General features: G+C 43.6%; 1 pseudogene; it reads right to left on the reverse strand.

Annotated features, from left to right (window-relative positions):
• Nucleotides 1-18,478: 18,478 nt before the first annotated feature.
• On the reverse strand, nucleotides 18,479-18,605 carry LOC147826898 (U2 spliceosomal RNA; annotated as a pseudogene).
• Between the last annotated feature and the right edge of the window lie 960 nt (nucleotides 18,606-19,565).

The following is a 19,565-nucleotide window of genomic DNA, read 5'->3' on the forward strand; positions in this document are numbered from 1 at the left end:
TCTCTAATGGGAGGTGGGAAAGGCAGAGCTGGAAGTGGCCCTGCTAATGTAGATGTTGAGAGTTACCACCCTGAATCATTGCTGCAGACTGGAGTGTGACAAAGCCGGGCCCAGCAAGCACAGGTACACAGAAGAGCACAGTCATGATGGGATTGGGTGGATGCAGTCATTTCTCTGCATCCTTTCCTGATTCTGGACATAGATTCAAAGCTGATAGCAGAAGTCAGAAGTCTCTAAAAAGTCAAGGATCTTACAAATATTAGCCCAAGAGCGAAGGTTGCCATCAGCAGAACCTGCCCCGATCAACACAGGAGGCAGAAAGGGGAGAGCAGGGTCATGCTGGCCAGCAGCCAAGCGTAAAACCAAACAAACTCCACCTCAGAGGAGCTGGCCACCTGCGGGACCTGACCGTGGCTCTCTGGGAATCATTCTCTGGGCTTCCAGGCGTGCAGAGAATATCTAAGAGGAGCCACAGCCCTGGCGAGGCAGGAGGAGAAGGGCTCTGTGTGCTGTAGGGACAGAGAGAAGCTGCGAACTGTGGGCTTGGTCTTCACCCCAACTGACATTTCAAGGTGGCTGTGACTCTTGGTTCATTCTCCTTCTCTCCTACTAAACAAAGAAGGAGTTGAGTCCTTCCGGGCCCCTGGGAGAATCCTGCTCCAGAACAGCTGTCAATCTCAAGAACAATTCCAAGATCAGTATGTTTCCCATGGGGCTCTTTTATTATTATTTTTAAATATTAATAGAACTAATTAAGTATAGAGGTGTGTTCCAGCCCTAATCTACAGCTTCTCATCTCTCCTCCCTCCCTCCCTCCCTCTTCCCTCTGTGCCCGAGTGTGTATTGTGAAAGTGTCAAGCGAAGAGGGAAGAAGGAAACCAGGCCAGATAACGTGGAATTGGTATGCCAGGCAAAGGCTGCAGACACAAGGGACTTCTTTTAATCCAGTCCATTAATCAATTTCTTCGTAGAAATTGAATTAACTGTCTTTCATCAACATCACATCCCAGGACTTGAAAACAGTGTGTGCACCTAGGAATGTAAATGCAGGGAGGACGACTGCATTCCTTGCCTGCAGGTGAAGGCCGCTGTTCATGTCCTTTTGGTCCAGTGCGTGGAGGAGGAGGCCTCAAAAAGATCTGGTCTTAGCCAGGTCTTGCAGTGAATTTGGACTCCACAGGAGACACCGAAGCAAGCTGTTTTGTTCTTCTCGCTCACTGCCACTCACAAAGGCTTCCTGCTCCTTCTCCCCTTTAACCCAAACACATTGGCCATTGAGTATCAATCTCACTGTAAGATATTTTTCCCTGGACTTGAGTTGAACAAAACATAACAGCCCCTGCCCTGCTGCACCCCATACCTGTGTCTTTCATCCATGCGGAGCCCAAATCCAAATTCTTTCATGGGGTCAGCAGGCTCTGGCTGGCATGGGGAATCCATCCTTGTGGGTATAAAGGATATCTCTGTGTTTGAGAGAAAAATGTGTTTCATTGTATTTTAAATTGATTTGTTCAGTTGGCAAACAAAAATTGTATATATTTATGAAAATATATTTTGCAATATGCATATATTGTGGAATGTCTAAATCAAGCTAATTAATGCCTTCATTTCTTCACATACAAGTACTTATTTTTTTGTGATGAGAACATTTAAAAATCTACTCTCAGCAATTTTCAAGTATACAATATATTATTATTAACTATAGTCACTGCTATGGTTTGGACCTTAAACATCCCCCTAAAGCTCAGGTGTTGAAAGGTTGGGACTCAGCTCACTCTGGTATGGGGAGGAGGTGGAAACTTCCGGAAGTGCCCAATTGGAGGAAGTGGGGCGTATCAGTTATAGGGACATCCCCTTCTCCCCTCTTCTCTCTTTCTTTCTTCCCAGCTGTGGTGTGAGCAGGTTTGCTCCTCCATATGCTTCTTGTCGTGCTGCTCTGCCTCATCACAAGCCCAACATCTCCTGAAACTCCCAGCCCTCCAGTCATTGGTATCCACCGCTTTACTCTTTGCCTCTGAGTTTGTTGTTCTTCGATTCATGTGGTATTTCTTTGTCTGCGCCCTGACTTACTTCATAGACTTTTCTCTATATGTATGGAAATGTACTTCCAAGGGAGAGTTCAACCCCAGGAGGGCCCCCCCAGAGATTTTTGTGAAGCAGATTCACTGTGCACTGCTTACAAGCTTCTTTGAGCCCAGTGAGTCAGAACACCCAGGTATACAATGAGCCACACAAAGTGGGTTTATTACATATGTATAGGTAGCAGAGGATAACAGACTTCCACAATGTGCTGTGAGTTCATCTCCCCAGGCTCAGCATAGCTGCCTGAAAGAGACTGGGGTTTCATCTGTGTGCTCTGCTCACACTGCAGCTGAGGGACCCAACAAGTGGCCTGCCCTGGGTTTTATGCCCTGGGGAAACACACATGGTTGAACTAAAGTGTTGAAGGAACAGGGCCTGGGCTGTTCAGGTCAGTCCCTCCTTATCTCAGGATGTTGCAGTCCTACAGTATTCTACATGTATTTTCCGGCATTGCCAGGAGAATAGATTGGTCTGTGGCCATATGGAAGGCAGTCTTGCAATTTTGGTATTTCCACTCATTTAATCAGTAACTAATAGGTATCTATTGGCCATCTGTGGTGCTCCAGGATCTTTGCTGGATCTCAAGGGCACAAAGATTAGAAAAGGAACAATGCGGTGGTTACGGTGGAGAAGCTGGTAATCTATTGGGGGAGATTGGCAGAACAGGAACTCACAATAGGCTTAACTAATACGTGTCAATAGAAGTTTGCTGTCTAGGGAGTAGGCAGGGGGAGCAAAGAAGTAGAAATGGTTATCTGCCCAGATGGGGCGAGGAAATCCACATAAAAGAATTGTAAGGATTAAAATGATTAAAACAAATAATTGATAATTTGAAATAGGAAGAAAAGGTCCAAAGGGGTAGGGGAAGTGGGAGGGGAAGGGGAAAGGAAAGAAGGGAAAGGAAAAATTATGAGAAAAGTAAAAAATGGAAATAAAGTCTTTGTAAACAGGGAAGGGTGGAGGGGGTGAAGGGAGGGCTAGGAATGGGGAAAAAATAAGAACCAAGATGCATTATGTAAAGGTACAGTTCCCAATGAGAAATGTAATTGTGTTGTATACCTACAATGTACCAATAAAAGAATTTAAGCAAAAAAATAAAAAAATAAGAATTGAGCTCTGGAAAGAGAAACAGACTGCATCAGTCAGCTTTCCTGTCATTGAGACATAATATCGGACACATGAAATATTAAAGAAGAGAGGCTTATTCGGCTCACGATTCCACAGGTTTTAGTCCATGGTTGGCTGATTTCAAAGTAGAAATGGCAGACATAAGGGACTGGAGGAAGAAAGCTGCTTATGAGACACAGAGAGAGAGAGAGAGAGAGAGAGAGAGAGAGAAAGAGAGAAGAGAGAGAGAGAGAGAGAGGGAGAGGCAGCAGCAGCAGCCAGGGATAAGAATATACCCTTCTAGGCGACATTCCCAGTGGTCCACCCCTTCCAAGTTCAACATATTGAACCTATGTTCAAATAGCACATTCAGCTATGAATTCATCAATGAATCAATTCCCTGATGAGTATAGTCCCCCCCCCCCCCCAGGTCCAATTACCTTCCAAAAGTCCTACCTCTGAACACATGGGATTTTGGGGATTTTAGGTACAAATCACAACATACACCATTTGCTCCAGGGACAGAGCGATCGGAAGTAAATACTAAAAGAAAGAATTTTGTCCTCCTCTTTCATTCCATTCCCCATTCAACAGTCAGATAAAAATATAATCATGGCGTTCTATGCTTACAATGCCAGTGGTGTTGCCTTGCTCTCAGAATAGCATAAGGCATTTTTACCTGAGACTCCTCTCCAGACACCTTTCCTGATGGTCACCCCCAGTAAGGCAGGCGTGGCTTAGTGGAGCGCACTAAGGCCTCTGAGAAGGAATATGCCTGCTGTTCCTCTGTCTCTCCCTGTCTCCCCTAGCACCTGCCCATGCTATTGCTCTTCCTCTGCTGTGGTTTGAATGTGTCCCCCAAAAGTTCATGTGTTGGAAACTTTTCCCCAAATTCATATGTTCAAGGTATTTGGAGGCAGGACTTTGGGGAAGTAATTGGGGTTAGGTGAGGTCACAGTGCTGTGATAGCATCAGTGGCTTTAAAGGCTGGAGCTGGCACCCCTGCTCTTTTGCCATGTGATGCTTCTCACCATGTCCTAGTGCAGCAACAAGGTCCTTGCCAGATACCAGAGCTATGCTCTTGGCCTTCCCAGCCTCCAGAACTACGAGAAAGAAGTTTTCCTTTATGAATTACTCAGTCTCAGGTATTCTGTTGTATCAACACAAAATGGACTAAGACACTTTCTCCAGGTTTGAAGTACCAGGAAAGGGGGAATGTACCTGCATTGGTCACTTCGGAAGAGTTGGGGCCTGGTGTACAGGGGATGCTTTGTACATGTTCCATTGGTATTTTGCTGGCTGGATGAGCAAGGGTTCATGCTTACAGAGGCCAGTCTGGGGAAACGAGGAGGGCAGCTAGTGAGCAGCTTGCTCAGTGTAGCCATGAGAAGCTTTGTCTTGTGAGATTGGATGAGACTGTGTGTCACTCTAAGGGGTTTGGGCAAAATCCTCCAGGCAAAAGCAACTATGGCAAGCTTATAACCAAGAGAGTGGCTTAACTTGATTTGTGCTTTAGAAATACAACTCGAGGGCTCTTTATTCCAGAGTTAACTATTGGGATTTGGCTCTTATTTGATTTCCTAGGTTCTCACTTTCCTAGTTAAGCTAAGCAAAGGAAAACAAGTCTTGAGTTTTAGTGGTGGGGATGTTCATAACTTGAGAGGTGCACATATCCCTTACCATGCTCTACTCAGCTCCTCTAGAGGCTCCTGTTACCCAGTTTTGTTTTGCCATCCACTTGGAGCCATGCCCTACTGCCCTGCCTCATGGGCCATGCCCCTTCGGCCTCTGTGGCTTAGCTTGCACTGGCTGCTCTGCCCAGAGTTTCCTCCTCACCACCTTTGCCATTCCGTTCCCCACACTTCCTGTCCTTCTGGGTCCAGATCAACTCCCTCTACCTTGGTGAAACCTCTCTGGCCACTGCAAGCTGACTTGTTCTGTGGATCTCAGAAATAATTCATGTTCTCTGCCCTTCAAAGACTCATAGAACCAGAGGGCCAGGCTGTAGAGGTCATTGGGGCCCACTTCTTCTAACAGGAGAGGCAACCAGAAGTAGTAAATTATTAGTCATGAAGCTAAAAAGCCACAAAACCAAGACCAGATTTTAGAGGGTGTGACAGTCAGCTTTCCATTACTGTAACAAAATACCTGAGATAATCAATTTATGGAGAGGAAAAGTTTATTTTAGTTCATAGTTTTGGAGGTTTCCATCCATGATCAGTTGTCCCGATTGCTTTTGGGCCTGGGGTGAGGCTGTGCATCATGGCAGGAACACAGAGCAGAGGAAACTGCCCATCTCCTGTTGTCCAAGATGCAGAGAGAGAGAGAGACTGGAGTCACACAATCCTCTTTAAGGGCAAACCCACGGTGACTTAAAACAGCCCACTAGGCCTCATCTCTCAAGGGTTTCTAACCTCCCAGTAGTGCCAAGTGAGGAACAAGCATTTAACTCATGAGCACACGGGGACACTTATCTGAAACACAGCATGTGTTTTGACCCAAGTCCATCACTTTTGCTGCCACACTGAACTGCTTAAACAGAGCCTGAGCACAGGGTCTCTTGCATTATTATTTAACTTTTCAGCACAGGACTGATTTCTCTAATAAAATCATGAACTCCTGGAAGACCCAGACCATAGAGCATGTCATTTGTCTGTGTATAAGTGTCCATCACATAACAGTTATTCAATAAAGGACCATTGATTTAAGGCTTTTGAGATGAGAATTATGTCTTTACTCTATTCACTACAGCACTGGTGACTTGGGGACAAGACTGCCGATTTTGAAGCTCCAAGTGGAGCCTGAGCAGGGTCTGATTGCTGAAGATGACTTTCTGTCTCCCAGAGGGCAGGTCTGGAGGACCCTTGGGATATGCCTCAGGGTCCCTAGAAGGAAGGGGCTGTGCTGATTAAATACCACTCATCAATACCTCCCATGCCTGTGTCTCTGTCTTGGAGACTGACCTCACCTGGATAATCCACCTGGATTCTTCTGCTGTCTGGCCAGATTCTGGGAGACTCAGCCAGCTCTGTTTCTTTCCGCTGGCCCAGCTGCATTCCTGCACACAGCTCCTGTGAGGTGGATGTCTCCCAGGGCTCTGACTCTTACCTGGTTCAGGTGACATAGGTCTTTCCCCTATGCTCCCCCATGCCTGTTGGGAGCACTGGTTTCCTGTCACTGCTGATTTCAATGCCTTCAATCCCTTGTTGGTTTCCCTGTCACAGACTCTTTACTAAATTGTCCCTCAAGTATGCTGATTTCTGCTGGCACTGGTCTGATGCAAGGTCCTAAGGGAACACACAGAAACAAACTGGTGAGGAGGAAGATTACCCAGGACCAATATTTTGGTGGCCATGAGAAATGCTGAGGAACAGCTACATGTACACAGGGTCACTTAACTCGGGGGTGGACCATGTGGCAAGAATGGGCAGAAGAGAACTTCCCTATGCTCCCCGTTCTTAGCTGGTCCTATGGGGCGGGTCACCTGCATTGGTTTCTAAAAATATTTATTTCACGAAAGTCACATTCATTGAAGAAATGAGTAAGATGTCATCACTTCCTACCGAGGAGCACACAGGGTGGTGAGAGAGAGACATATGAATGATTTCTTTGGGGAGGATAGTAGAAGGGGACAAGGTGAGTGTCCAATGTGGGTGGATGTTGAAGCCACCAGCCATGTTTCTCCAGAAATGGACCCTGATGCAGAAAGAACTATGGCTTTGGAGGAGGAAGATGAACTTAGACCCTGGGGTCTTTCATTACCCTCTGAGTTTTGTTGGTGAACCAGGGGAAATCACAACTTGCCTGTGGGCTCCTTGCAAGATTAGGTGTGATACATGAGCACAGCCCCCAAGGAGTCATCTGATGGAGAGAACATCTGATGCATGCGTGAATGAATGAATGAAGGATTCAGGGGAGGTGAGAGCAGCAGTTGTTCCGGTGTGCAGCCCTGTAGGGGGACCTGCTATGAGAGACTGTGCAGGGTGCATGAGGGGATGCTTCTCCCTTGCATATCCCTGTGCAGGTGGTCTGCACAGAAGTGGCTCAAATAAACTGGTGTTCCTTGGGCATTCAGGCTTATGTATTTGATATAAATTCACACCCTACTAGTTTATTTATTCATTTGGTTAGGAACCAAGACAATGTAGGCTGGAAGATATCAACTTCACTAGAAATATGTTTTTTTCCTTCTCCCTTCCTTTTTTCTTAAAAAAAAAACCCTGGGCAACTGACCTAGTTTTTTATTCCCTTTGAACTCAACTGAGGCAGATCCTCTTCAAAGCAGGGTTGTAACACTCAGATTCTTTGCTTTATGTGGGTCAGGGTGACTCTCCCAGTTACTAAAAAAGAAGATGAGCTGTGAACGCCATCTTTTAAATCTGTGTTAGTGCCCAGAGCTCTTTTGGAATTTTCTCTTTTCGCTTCCCTTGCACTAAATGCTTAAGTCATGGCAACTAGCAGGGAAAGTGTGGCAGAGGAAATGTTTGCTATTTGATTTTCTTTTGAATGATTTTTAGGAAGTTACTGGGGGAAAAAACATTGCCCCGTATGTTTACATGACTAGAATCTCATGTTGCAGTTTGTTAGATGACTCACCTGTCTGCTACTCATCATGGGATTCAGGAGGCCAGTATGTGACCTTCTATAACTTGCTGGTGATTCCTGGAAAGGTCACTGTCAACCCTTTGGTGCTCTGCAAATTTGATGTAGGTTGACGGTTAAGGGGAATATTGGAAGGAACCCTAAAAACATAAACACCCTCCCTCCCCCTAAATAGCGCTAATATTCCTTTGCTGTGGGAATGCTGTAGGGAGCAGGGAATGCACAAGGAGGATGATCGGTCTCTCCCAGTGTGGTTTGCTTCCTTAGTGGCTAGTCTGCTCCCAAATCTCTCCTAGATGGGGAGTCCCTGGCCTGAAATTTCATCACTAGAAAGCCATGCTTTGAGAGGGTTGTAACTAAATTCAGGAATCTGTAGTTAGAAGACATTTTGAGAATTTTTGCGGTTTAAGCAGGAGTTTAGTTTATCAGACCACTTTCTAACTGTGCACCAAACTAAGATCGAAGTGGATTAAAGAGCTAAATATCAAGACAGAAACAGTAAACTTGCTAGAAGATAAATTAGGTAGAACTCTCAATGACATTGGCATAGGAAAAGACTTTATGAACCAAACTTCAGTACCAAGGGAGCTAACACAAAGAATCAACAATTGGGATCTCATCTCATTAAAAAGCTTCTGGACTGCAAGAGAAACTACCAACAGAGCTAAGAGACAACCTACAATATGGGAAGAAATTTTTAGCAGCTGTACCTCAGACAAAGGTCTACTATCTGGAATATATAAAGAATTGAAAAAAATCAGACCCCCCAAATTCAAAGACCCAATTCAAAAATGGGCATCTAAAATGAACAGACATTTCTCAGACAAAGAAGTAAAAACAGCAAATAAATATATGAAAAAATGTTCAACATCACTGGTCATTCAAGAGATGCAGATGAAAACAACACTGAGATTCCACCTCACCCCACAAAGAATGGCTGCTATCAAGAAATCAACCAGTAACAAATGCTGGCGGGGGTGTGGAGAGAAAGAAACCCTTCTCCATTGTTGGTGGGAGTGCAGACTGGTGCAACCACTGTGGAAATCAGTATGGAAATACCTCAAAGAACTAGGACTAGAGGTCCTATTAGACCCAGCTATTCCCCTACTGGGAATCTTCCCCAAAGAATTAAAAGAATCATACCACAGTGATACATGTGCACCTTTGCTTATAGTGGCACAGTTTTTAACAGCTAAGGTTTGGAAACAGCCCAAATGCCCATCAACTGGAAACTGAATAAAGAAGATGTGGGTTTTTTTTTTTTTTTTATAAAATAGAGTACTACTCAGCCATAAAGAACTAGAAACTAGAGTCATTTATAGCTAAATGGATGCATATTGAGGCCATACTCTTAAGTGAAATAAATAGGACACACATGTGTAAATACCAAATAGTACCTCTAGTGTAAGAAACTGAAAGTGTAAATAAGAATGAAAATGATTAAAATGAATAATTGATAATTTGAAATAGGAAAAGGTCCAAAGGTGGAGGGGCGGAGGAAGGGGAAGGGGAAAGGGAAGAAAGGAAAGGAAAAATTATGTGAAAGAAAAAAATATGGAAACAAAGTCTATGTAAATAGGGTGGAGGGGTGAAGGGCACACAGGTAATGGGGAAAAGAGTAAGAACCAAGATACATCATGTTCGGGTACAAGCACCCAATGATAAATGTAAATGTATTGTATACCTAAAAAGTACCAATTTATATATATATATAAAGGGGGCAGCTGGCAGAGGACACAGCATTCTGAAGAAGGAGTTGGGTGATGAGAAAATGCAGCCTTGATGGGCAGACAGGCCCAGGTCATGTTCTGGGTAAGACCCTACTTCTTCAAATGAGCAACTCAGGCCAATATTCCAAATGTGCTAAGGCCTTGAGGGCTCTCTCTGCATTCCTTCTCTGGTGGGAAGTCTACCTCAATGTTCAGTTTCTTGTCCCTTTCCCGCCCCCTCTTCCCACCCCCATTTCCAGGACCCTACACTTGCTCAGAACCTTTTGGAACGCCAGGATTCAGCCTAGCAGGGGTATACTTTTAATCCCAGTCCCCTGCCCAGATGGAGAATTGTTCCCAGCTCTCTCCCATGCCTCAGAGAGGCTTCAATTACTGTTGGCAGCCCAGGCCCAGGTGCCTTCCCTCTGCCTCCTAATGCGAGCTGCTTAGAGAAGGCTATTACGCATTTTAACAAATAACAGGAGCACCAAGGCAAGGACTTTTATTGCAATATGAACACTGTAATTTCAACCTTTTAGAGCAAGTGATCTATGGAATCAAATCCAATAGGGAGGATGTAGAGTGGGGTTTTAGCCACAACTGCATTACCTGGGAAGAGCAAAGTTCCACAAAGACTTGGTTGGACTGGAAGCCAGGATGCCACACTCCCAGGTAGGAAGTCTACCTCAATGTTCAATGTGAGGTCAGCCATGGGAATTCCTGGAGCTGAGCCTGAAAGCTGGTGAGCTCTTCCCTCTGGGGCATGATGATTGCTTTCTGCCTCTGAGTCCTGGGAGTGTGGGGAGAACTCAGCCTCCATCTGTACTCACACTATTGCTCATGGTGCCTGGTACTTAGTGCTTACAAGATGCTGAGTGCTTCGCATAGATTGTTACAATGAACTCTTAGACTAGCTCTTTCCTGTAGCATTTGGCTAGTTTTACATGTAAAGAGCTGAGGCTTGCAGAAGTTCTCTTGCCCAAAGGCAGCAGCTTGAAAGTGGAATGACAGGGTGTCCCACTCAGAGAACCTGAGTCCAGAGACAATGCTGCTCCCCAGTTGGCTGCCAGCAATGTCAAAGTCACCATCTCCAGAGCGCATGCATCATTCTGGCCATCAAGCTTAGTTGTCCTCATTTTCTAGTTCTACGATGTTTCTAGTCACCCAGTCTACACATCTCGAGAGATGGTATAGACACTCATTTAGAGAGAAATAAGAATGGACAGCTGTTCTGAGAATGTGAATGTTGGATGTCATATGGTATAAGTGGTGTGGCCATAGGAGGGCAAGGCAAGTGAACCAGGGTTAGCGGGAAGTTTATTTTACACCCAGGTCCTAGAGGGAAGTTGCTACATGCAATGAAGGGTCACAGTGGTAGCTCCAGGTTTTGGCCAGGTAGCAGGGGAAGGAGTCGGGGCAGGTAGGCTTCTGAGCCAGACCCTTTATAGGGGTTTCCATGAGAAAACCAAGTGCAGCCAAATGTAATCACATAGAATGGGCTTGGGGTAGAGGGGCGGTCCCTAGTCCTCTGGGATAATTCAGGGATTGGTGTGTGAGTTTGATAAGGAGGTCAGTGGAGCTTCAGACTCAGGATTGGTTGGTTTGCATGCAGGAGACAGATTGTGGAGACTGAGATTTTGACTGTCACCGAGAATTGGCTAGCCATGGATGAGGGAAGCTTCTCCATCTAGCACACTTGTAAGACGGTAAAACATCATAAAATAGAGTAAAATATGATAAATACAATGTCCTCCCCCGCTCTGGACTGGAAGACATTGGGTCAGCGGTAATCCATCCTGCTCTCACACTATTTGATGTGGTCAGTGTTTCAAGTTCTTATCTCTATCCCCCCAGTATTAATCACGTGTATCCAGAAGAGATTTGGCCATAGAGAGAAGGCATGTGTTGCCTTAGTTCTACATCAGTGCTTTAAGGTGTCACATTTACATGACACATAGCAACTTTTCTGTCAATGTCGCACATAAGATTATATTAGGCCTGTGTTATAATGGAGCCTGGCAATTTTGTAGACACCATGATATGGTGCAACACGTTGCTCACGTGTTTGAGGTGTTACTGATGTAAACAAACCTACTGTGCTGCCAGTCATAAAAGAGTACAGCACATACAATTACGAACTGTGCTCAATACTTGATAATGGTAATCAACAACTATGTTATTAGCTTTTATGTGTTTACTGTACTATACTTTGTATTGTTATTTAGCAAGTACTCCTGCTCATAAAACGTTTTACTGTAAAATAGTATTTTCTTCTCTCTCTCTCTCTTTCAACTACCCTCTCTCTTTCTTTCTCTTCTCTCCTTAGTTAGGATGATACTGGAGATTGACCACAGACCCTTCTCATTGAGCTACATCCCTAGTCCATTTTTATTTTGAAAGAGGGACTTGCTAAGTCCCAGAGTTGCCCAGATTGGACTTGAAATTGTGATCCTCCTGCCTCAGCTTCCTAGAGTGCTGGGATCTCAGGCATGCACCACCACACCTCCCTTGTGTTACTCTTTCTTCGCCCTGTCCATGGGCCCTTGCAGAGGAAAATATAGCAAGCAGGTATGTAGGAAACAGAGATCAGGAGACCACATACTAGGAGCTCAGAATTATGGCTTCAAAGTTAGGAGATGTAATTTGAAGATGTGGTTTTGTATTTATGCTATAAAATTCTAAGTGGTAAATCTAATGTAACCAGAAAATGAGCTAACAGTGCCTTTTCCTGTGCACTCTGGGTAGACCTGTATGTATGATCATTTTCAAGGAAGCATTGTACCAGCCTTGCTACTTATTGGAAGGCAGTGTGTGGACAATACAGCATCACATGCAATGATGTGAACAGCATTAGATGCAGAAATTTAGGAAACTACAGAGGCAAGAAAACCCTTTTTTTGTTTGTTTCAATGCAAACTGGTTTCAAAAAGCCATAGCAATAAAAGTAAATAACAGCATTGCTATCTTTTTCTTAAGGTGGGAGATGTAAAATTAGCCAGAAATGGCACATTTGATAATAAAAAGCATGAGATGATATTTCTCCACTTGAAAAGGAAGAGATGCTGCCCGGAGTTACTGAAGAATCTTCACACACACTAGCTGGGCAATAAGAAAACTCCCTTTATCCAAAGCCAGAACTTCACAAGCTTCAACTTAGCCTGTGCCCCTCTAGGCCACCCCTACTTGTTCCAATGTTTTCTGTGGTTACTTTTTGTGGTAAATCAGAAGAGTTGAGTGCTACCTGACGTAGGGTGGGAAAATGGCCCATTTAGCTCTGCTCCTAGTTCTCCTCCCTTCTGGAGCGCAGGGGTCAGCTGCACTTTCTGGGCCAGTGTGCTGTAAGCCTGGATCAGGACCAAATGGGCCCCCAGTTCTTCTGGAGCACTACCTGGCCCTATGGTTTCAATGCCAATATGTGTGTGCCTATGTTTATGTGTACATGTGTGTTTGTATAATTTGGCCCATTGCAGAAAATGTATTCTAAATCTGCATTGATAAATCACTATGCCTCACATGGATCCATGGATGATTTTTAAGCTCTTTATTTTGAAACAATTTTAAACTTACAGAAAACTTCTGTGTGTGTAGGACTAACAACTTTCATACATTCTTCACCCAGAATCCCCTTTCATGTATTTCCACTTGTCCCAGTGATGTCCTTTATAACAAAATGACCCAGTCCGGGGCCACCAGATGCAGCCAGCTGTCACTTTCTAGGCTCCTTCAACCTAGAACAATCATCTATCTGTCCCTCCTTGACTTGTATGACTCTGATTTTTCTTTTTAGTTTTTAAATTTTGAAACAATTATAGATTCACAGGAAGTTGCAAGAACAGTACAGAGAGATCTCCTACAGCCTTTGCCCAGTTTCCACTCCTATCAGCTGGTCTTCTCTAGAAATACAGACCCCATAGGATACACAATTTCATACATATGATTTCTTAGAAGGAATTGGCTCATGTGACTATAGAGACTTCACTGTGAGCTGGCAGGTCGAGGTCCAGGAGAGCCAAGGTACAGATGGGGTCTGAAGGCTGCCTGGTAGAGAATCCCCTCTCTGCTTGTGAGGCTGCTGTTTTGCTCTATTTAAGCCTTCAGCTGGCTGGATATGTCTCTCATTCAATTTGACTCCAGACTTGCTTCTTGTCTTGGTCCCTGGCTCTAAGCAGATGTTGCAACTTCTTGACATCTGTCCCTGACCTCTCACAAGCATGGATTTTACTCAGATGCTTTTGCACCTCCCCGGCCACCTGTACTCCTCCCACTCTTCCTTCCTCCTCTGACCTTTGGGGCTTCCTCTTATCTCAAGTGAGGTTTTTCTGTTTCTTTCTGAGCCACTGAGAACCCTATTTTTCGCTCTTGCCACTAGTCACTTCCTTGTGTAGTAGAATGTGGGTCAAATATTTTCTATGCTTTATCAAAAATTATTTCATGTGAATTATCTTCACGAACATCAAATATGATTATATGTCACAAGACCAAAACCATCGTGGGATATTTTCAGAACCCATTTCAGTCTTTGATCAAGTACATTAAATGACAAACTAGAATATTGGATATTTGAAGGGCATATAAATAATTTTGATTTTAATAGACATTATTAAACTTTTTGCCCCCAAACCTTTAGAATCATACCTGTGTTAAATAGATTTTTTTGTTTGCTTTTTCATCTACAACATCAAAATTTACTAACCTTCAGCTTTTAGAGTTAACATCCAGTTTTTAATTAGAGTTATTGGATATTTTAAAGCTTGAAAAAATCCTTTACGTTTCTCATTATTTAAGATCCAAGACAAAATAAAAACTTTGAGCTCCTTGAACAACATGAAGGTTTTATTTCTTTTACCCCTTGTCCTTTCCTGCCTTTTTTTCTCTAATCTGTTTGTCTTATTTCATCAATTTTGTAACCACACTTCATGCAAATTATTCAGACCTATTTATTCTTAGTCTCAATACTCAGCACCAGGGATTTTGGGTTTCCTCATATCCCTGCAACTCCCCTGTTATTGATTCCAGTGGTCTGGAGAATGTTTTAAGTAATCTTTTTTTCTGAAAGGGAACTCACATGTACTTTCTAAACTGAGAATATATAAAAAACGATTTTCTGTTCTCTTTATGTATAAAATAATTGGGTCACATTATTTTTCCAGAATACTAGAATTTTTTCCTTTTGTGTTTGGAAGTTGTTATCAAGTCTATCTTTTAAAACATTGATTGATTTTCCACAGTATTCATCAAAGGTGGAGCATAGCTTAGCTGTTATGTTTCTTCATATAGTTTCTATTTATTTTGTGTAAAATGGGAAAAGTCATTTCACATTTTTATTTTTATTTTTTTATGAGACAGAGTCTCACTATGTAGTTCAGGCTGGCTTTAAATGCACTATGTAGCCCAGGCTGGCCTTGAACTCCCTGCAATCTTGCTGTCTCAGCCTCCCAAATGCTGGGAGATATGCACCACCACACCTGGCTTCACATTTTTATTGTGCAGATGAAATATATTCTCTACAATTTTCTTCCATTCATGATGCTTCCTATGCTACTACCTGGGTGAAGATAGGCAAGGGGCAATGGGCAAGGTGTGGAAAATGTAACAGGACATACTATTCCACAGTAAACCTTTCTATGGTGTGCTATAGTCAGTATACAAACATAGTTGTTTAGGTACATAGTTGTCCAGTTACACAGAAACTCAGTTCTTTATTACCATTATCAAGCATTATTCAGTGTGCATAATTGTATGTGCTAGGTTTGTTTGCATTGGTGTCAGCACCAACAGGCAAGTCACGTGTTGCTCTATGATGTTAATGATGGCTGTGGAGACACCAGGGTCCTTGGTAATTCAGCTCCATTGGGCATGGACCTACTTTATGAGATGAATTCTTCTCTGAGAACTGAGCACTTGCTCTCCTACACTGTAGAATATTTTTGAAGGCCTTATCTGTACTCCGTGATCCACTTTACAAATATGTTTGGACATATGTGTGCCAGGCTCTGTTCTAAGCATGAGGAGTAGATTAATGAATGAAACAGACACAAGTCTTCACCTTTATTGAGCTTATATTCCAGGAAGATTGATATTAAACAAATCAAATGCATAAAATATGGTCATACCTAGCATTTGTGGGAGATTGGCTCCAGGATCCCTTACGGATATCAAATCCATAGATGTTCTTAAAATAGCTCAGTATTTGTGTACAGCCTACACAGATCTTCCCATATACTTTAAATCATCTCTGGATGACTTGTAATACCCAATGCAGTGCAAATGCTATGGAAACAGTGGTTATCCTGCATTGTTCAGGAAATAGTGACAAGAAAAAAGTCTGTTCATGTTCACTACAGGCACAAATATTTTCCCAAATATTCTTGATGTGTAGTTAGTTGAATCCCTGGGTGTGAAACCCTCAGGTACAGAAAGTAAACTGTATGTAGTATGCTAAATAGTGATGTTCACAAAGAAGAAAACTAAGCAGGAAGAGCAGTAGGAAGTGGAGGATATTGCAATTTTAATAGAGTTACCAGAGAAGCAGGAAGGGCTTGAATGAAGATGTGAAAGAAGTGAGGGAAGGGATCATTGGATATCTGAGTAAAGGGGGCTGAGAGACAGACAACAATAGGTAGTGCAAGGGCCCTGAGGCAGAAAGATGCCTGACCTGTTCTAAAAACAGTAAGAATACAAGACTGTGGGAGCTCCCTTGTACAGAGAGCAGAGGAGAGAGTGGTAGAAATTGAGGTTAGTGACCTAGCAGAGGCAAATCATGTAGGCTCTTGAACTCCATGTGAGGACGTAAGGTTTTAGTCTGAGAGTGATAGGTCATTATTCGAGGAGCTGGAGCAGAGATATGAGATCCTGTTTTGATTGTTCATTCTGGTGGTGTGTTAAGAATAGATTACTGAGAAGGATAGAAACTGAGAAGGTAAGAAGCAATCGCAACAATCTAGGAGACATTCTGGTGGTTTGTACAGAGGGGTTAGGAAGAGAGACTGTCAGATTTTAGATATAAATTGAAAGATAAAGCAGTCCTGACAGATTGGATGTGCTGTGTGAAATCAAGAATGAGTGAAGGCTGACTCTAAGGTTTATGGACTCAGTGGTGGACAGGATGGAGTTGCCACTGAAATGAAGGAGAGGTGAATGTGGTCAGTAGGATCTTAAGCTCCATTTTGGATGTGTGGAGACTGAGATGCCTCTTAGACATTTGCGAGGAATTTGGAGCTGCACTTTGGACACATGGAAGCCTGTTGGATGCCCAGGTATAATGATGAGTAGACAATCAGGTCTGTTAATTTCGAGTGGGGGTCAAAGGGTTAGGATGAGATGAATATTTGGGAGTCATCAACTTAGAGGTGATGTTTAAGGCCATGACAGCAAATGAAATCGGCCAGTCAGAGATTGAGAGAAGGGGATCTCCATGACCCAGGACATGGAGAAGGGGATAACAAAGAAAGGAGACTGAGAAAAAGTAGCAAGAAGACAGAAAGGAAACCAGGCAATTATGGTGTTACTGAAGCCCAGGAAGCAAGGATTTACCAGGGAGAGGGTTCACCTGTATCAAATGCTGTGGGCAGGCTGAGCAGTGGAGAACTGGGAATTTTCTTCTGGATTTAGCAACATGGAGGTCACTGGTGTCTTAGAGAAAGGCAGTTCTGAGGAGTGAGGGGAACAAAAGTCTGATTGGAGTAAGTAGGAGACAGAGAGAGAGAGAGGAGAGAGAGTGGGGGGAGAGAGAGAGAGAGAGAGAAAGAGAGAGAGAGAGCACAGGAGGGAATTGGAGCACAGAGATCAGGCCATTATTTTAAAGGTTTTTGGTGTTCAAGGGAAAAGAGGAAAGTGTGGTACCTAGAGTAGAAGTGAGGTCAAAAAAGGGTTTTCTTAATGGAAGCAATAGCAGCCCGATTGTAGGCTGCATTTGTTTCTATTGCTGTGTAACAAATGACCACGCCCTTAGAGATTTAGCACAACATGAATGTATTAATTAACCTTTCTTATGGCCTGGCAGTTGTGCTGTGGTGAAGCTGGGTTCCTCTGACTCAGAGTTTCTCACAAGGCTGCAGCCAAGGTGTTGATTTGGGAGTCTTGGGAGCCTCTTGGGAACTGGACATCTTCTGTGCACACATAGCTGTGGTATGAGTTCAGTTCCTTGCAGCTGTGGGACTGAAGTCTCTTGTTTCTTTGCTAGCTGTAATCCAGGGGCACCCTAAGCTCTGAGAGGCCACCTGTGGTTCTTGGACACACAGTCCTTAATGACCCCTCTCACTGCAAGGCAGCTTATAATGGGGCTGGAAGGAGAACCCAGCCCAGCCAAGACACAATCCTCTTTGAAAGGGCTTCCACTTGATTAGGAAAGATCCACCCAGGCAATTGAATTGAGATCCTAGTTATGTCTGTAAGATCCTCTCACCTTTGCTATATAGGTTGAGTATTCCTTACTTAAAATGACTGGAGTTAGAATGTTTTAGATTATAGATAGTTTTGGACATTAGAACATTTTCACATGTATCACGAGCTATCTTGGGGATGGACTCAAGTGTAAGTATCCAAGATCATTGATGTTTCACATAATCCTCATGCACATAGCCTGTAGTTAATTTTATACAATATTTTTAGTGTACCTGCATTTTGACTTTAACCTGTCACACAAAGTCAGGTGTGGAATGTTTCAGTAATGGTGTCATGTTGGATTTTAGAGCACTTCATTATGGATTTTGAGATTAGAAATGCTCAGCATTCCACGCAGATACCATCAGTAAGTGTATGCAGGCCCCAGCCAAAGACCCGCCAGGACAACAGTGTCACAACAGTGTCACAGGTGTGGAGAACCGAGCTAGAGCCAGCCCCCCCCACCCCCCAGTCACCATCTGTAAGTGTGTACAGGTCAGAGCCAGAGGCCTGCCCGGACATGAATGGTGTGAGCACTCAGGGCCTAGCCAAAGGCCTGCCAAGACACCATTGGTAATGGCACTCAGGGCCCAGCCAGAGGGTCCTTGGGACAGCAGCACAGTACTGGAATCCAGAAGATCATCATTCTGAGCCCAGGAATTAGTGCAGCGGTGAGCAGTACAGATACTACACTTCATCTTAGCCAAAAGGCCGAGAAGTGATTGGTGAGAGAAGGCCTCTCTGAGGCTTGTTGAGAATTGAAGCCCTTTGGGAGAGGCAAGAGTCACCTTAATAAAGGTGCAACAGACTGCACCAGTTGGTCAATTTTTGGGGTCAACACCTCCTACTGGAACAAGACTTGTGGGAGAAGGGCAGCTGGGACCTGCAGTAGAACTGTGTAGAATCCAAACCTGAAGGAGGTCAGGGTGCTCAATTTCAGCCTTACAACCAGAAACCGGCCTGAATTTCAGTGGACTATGGCTGACTCACTGAGTCGACACAGATCTGTGTGCTACCCACGTTGTCCACCAGGGATAACAGACACATGCCTTGAATGGGGCATTTTTTTTTCCTTCTTTTTCATTTCTCATTTTTCCTGTTCCTGTTTTTGTCCTGTTTTTTCTTGATTGTTCTTATTTTATAGGAGCAAGAATACAGTTTGTTTTTTTTTGTTGCTGTCAGTTTGTTTTGTTCTTGTTTTTGTTCCTTCCTTCTCTCTTTCCCTTCTTTCTTCATCATGATCTTGCTGTGTCCTCTAACCTTACTTCTTTTCTTTGGAACCAGGGATCAAACTCAGGATCTTGTGCTTGCCAGGCAGGCACTGGTTTCACTAAGCTAAGCCTCTGGTCCTTTAACCTTACTTCTAAACTTTCCCTCTTTTTCTATTTCTCTACCCACCGCCCCCCCCTTCTAAATCTCCCCAGAGGGCAAATTTGCTATATTGAAGGGTTTATTTACTGAAAATATATTTCTGGTTGGATCTAGATTTTGATATAAAACCACAAGTCTTGTTCTTGCGGTCAAAGGTGGTAGATTAATAATTACCATCATTTGTCATTTTCTAGGCTGTGTTTGATGCTATTGTTGATGTTGATTGTATTACTTTGGCCATGGTGATATGATTGTTTTAGTCAGTTGTCCTTCCTGGTATACCAAGACTGACATTGCCTAAGGGGGAACTAA

This window comes from Heterocephalus glaber, unplaced genomic scaffold (assembly GCF_053883595.1).
Source record: "Heterocephalus glaber isolate CG9 unplaced genomic scaffold, H.glaber_assembly_v1.0 deba00001460, whole genome shotgun sequence".
Taxonomy (NCBI): domain Eukaryota; kingdom Metazoa; phylum Chordata; class Mammalia; order Rodentia; family Bathyergidae; genus Heterocephalus; species Heterocephalus glaber.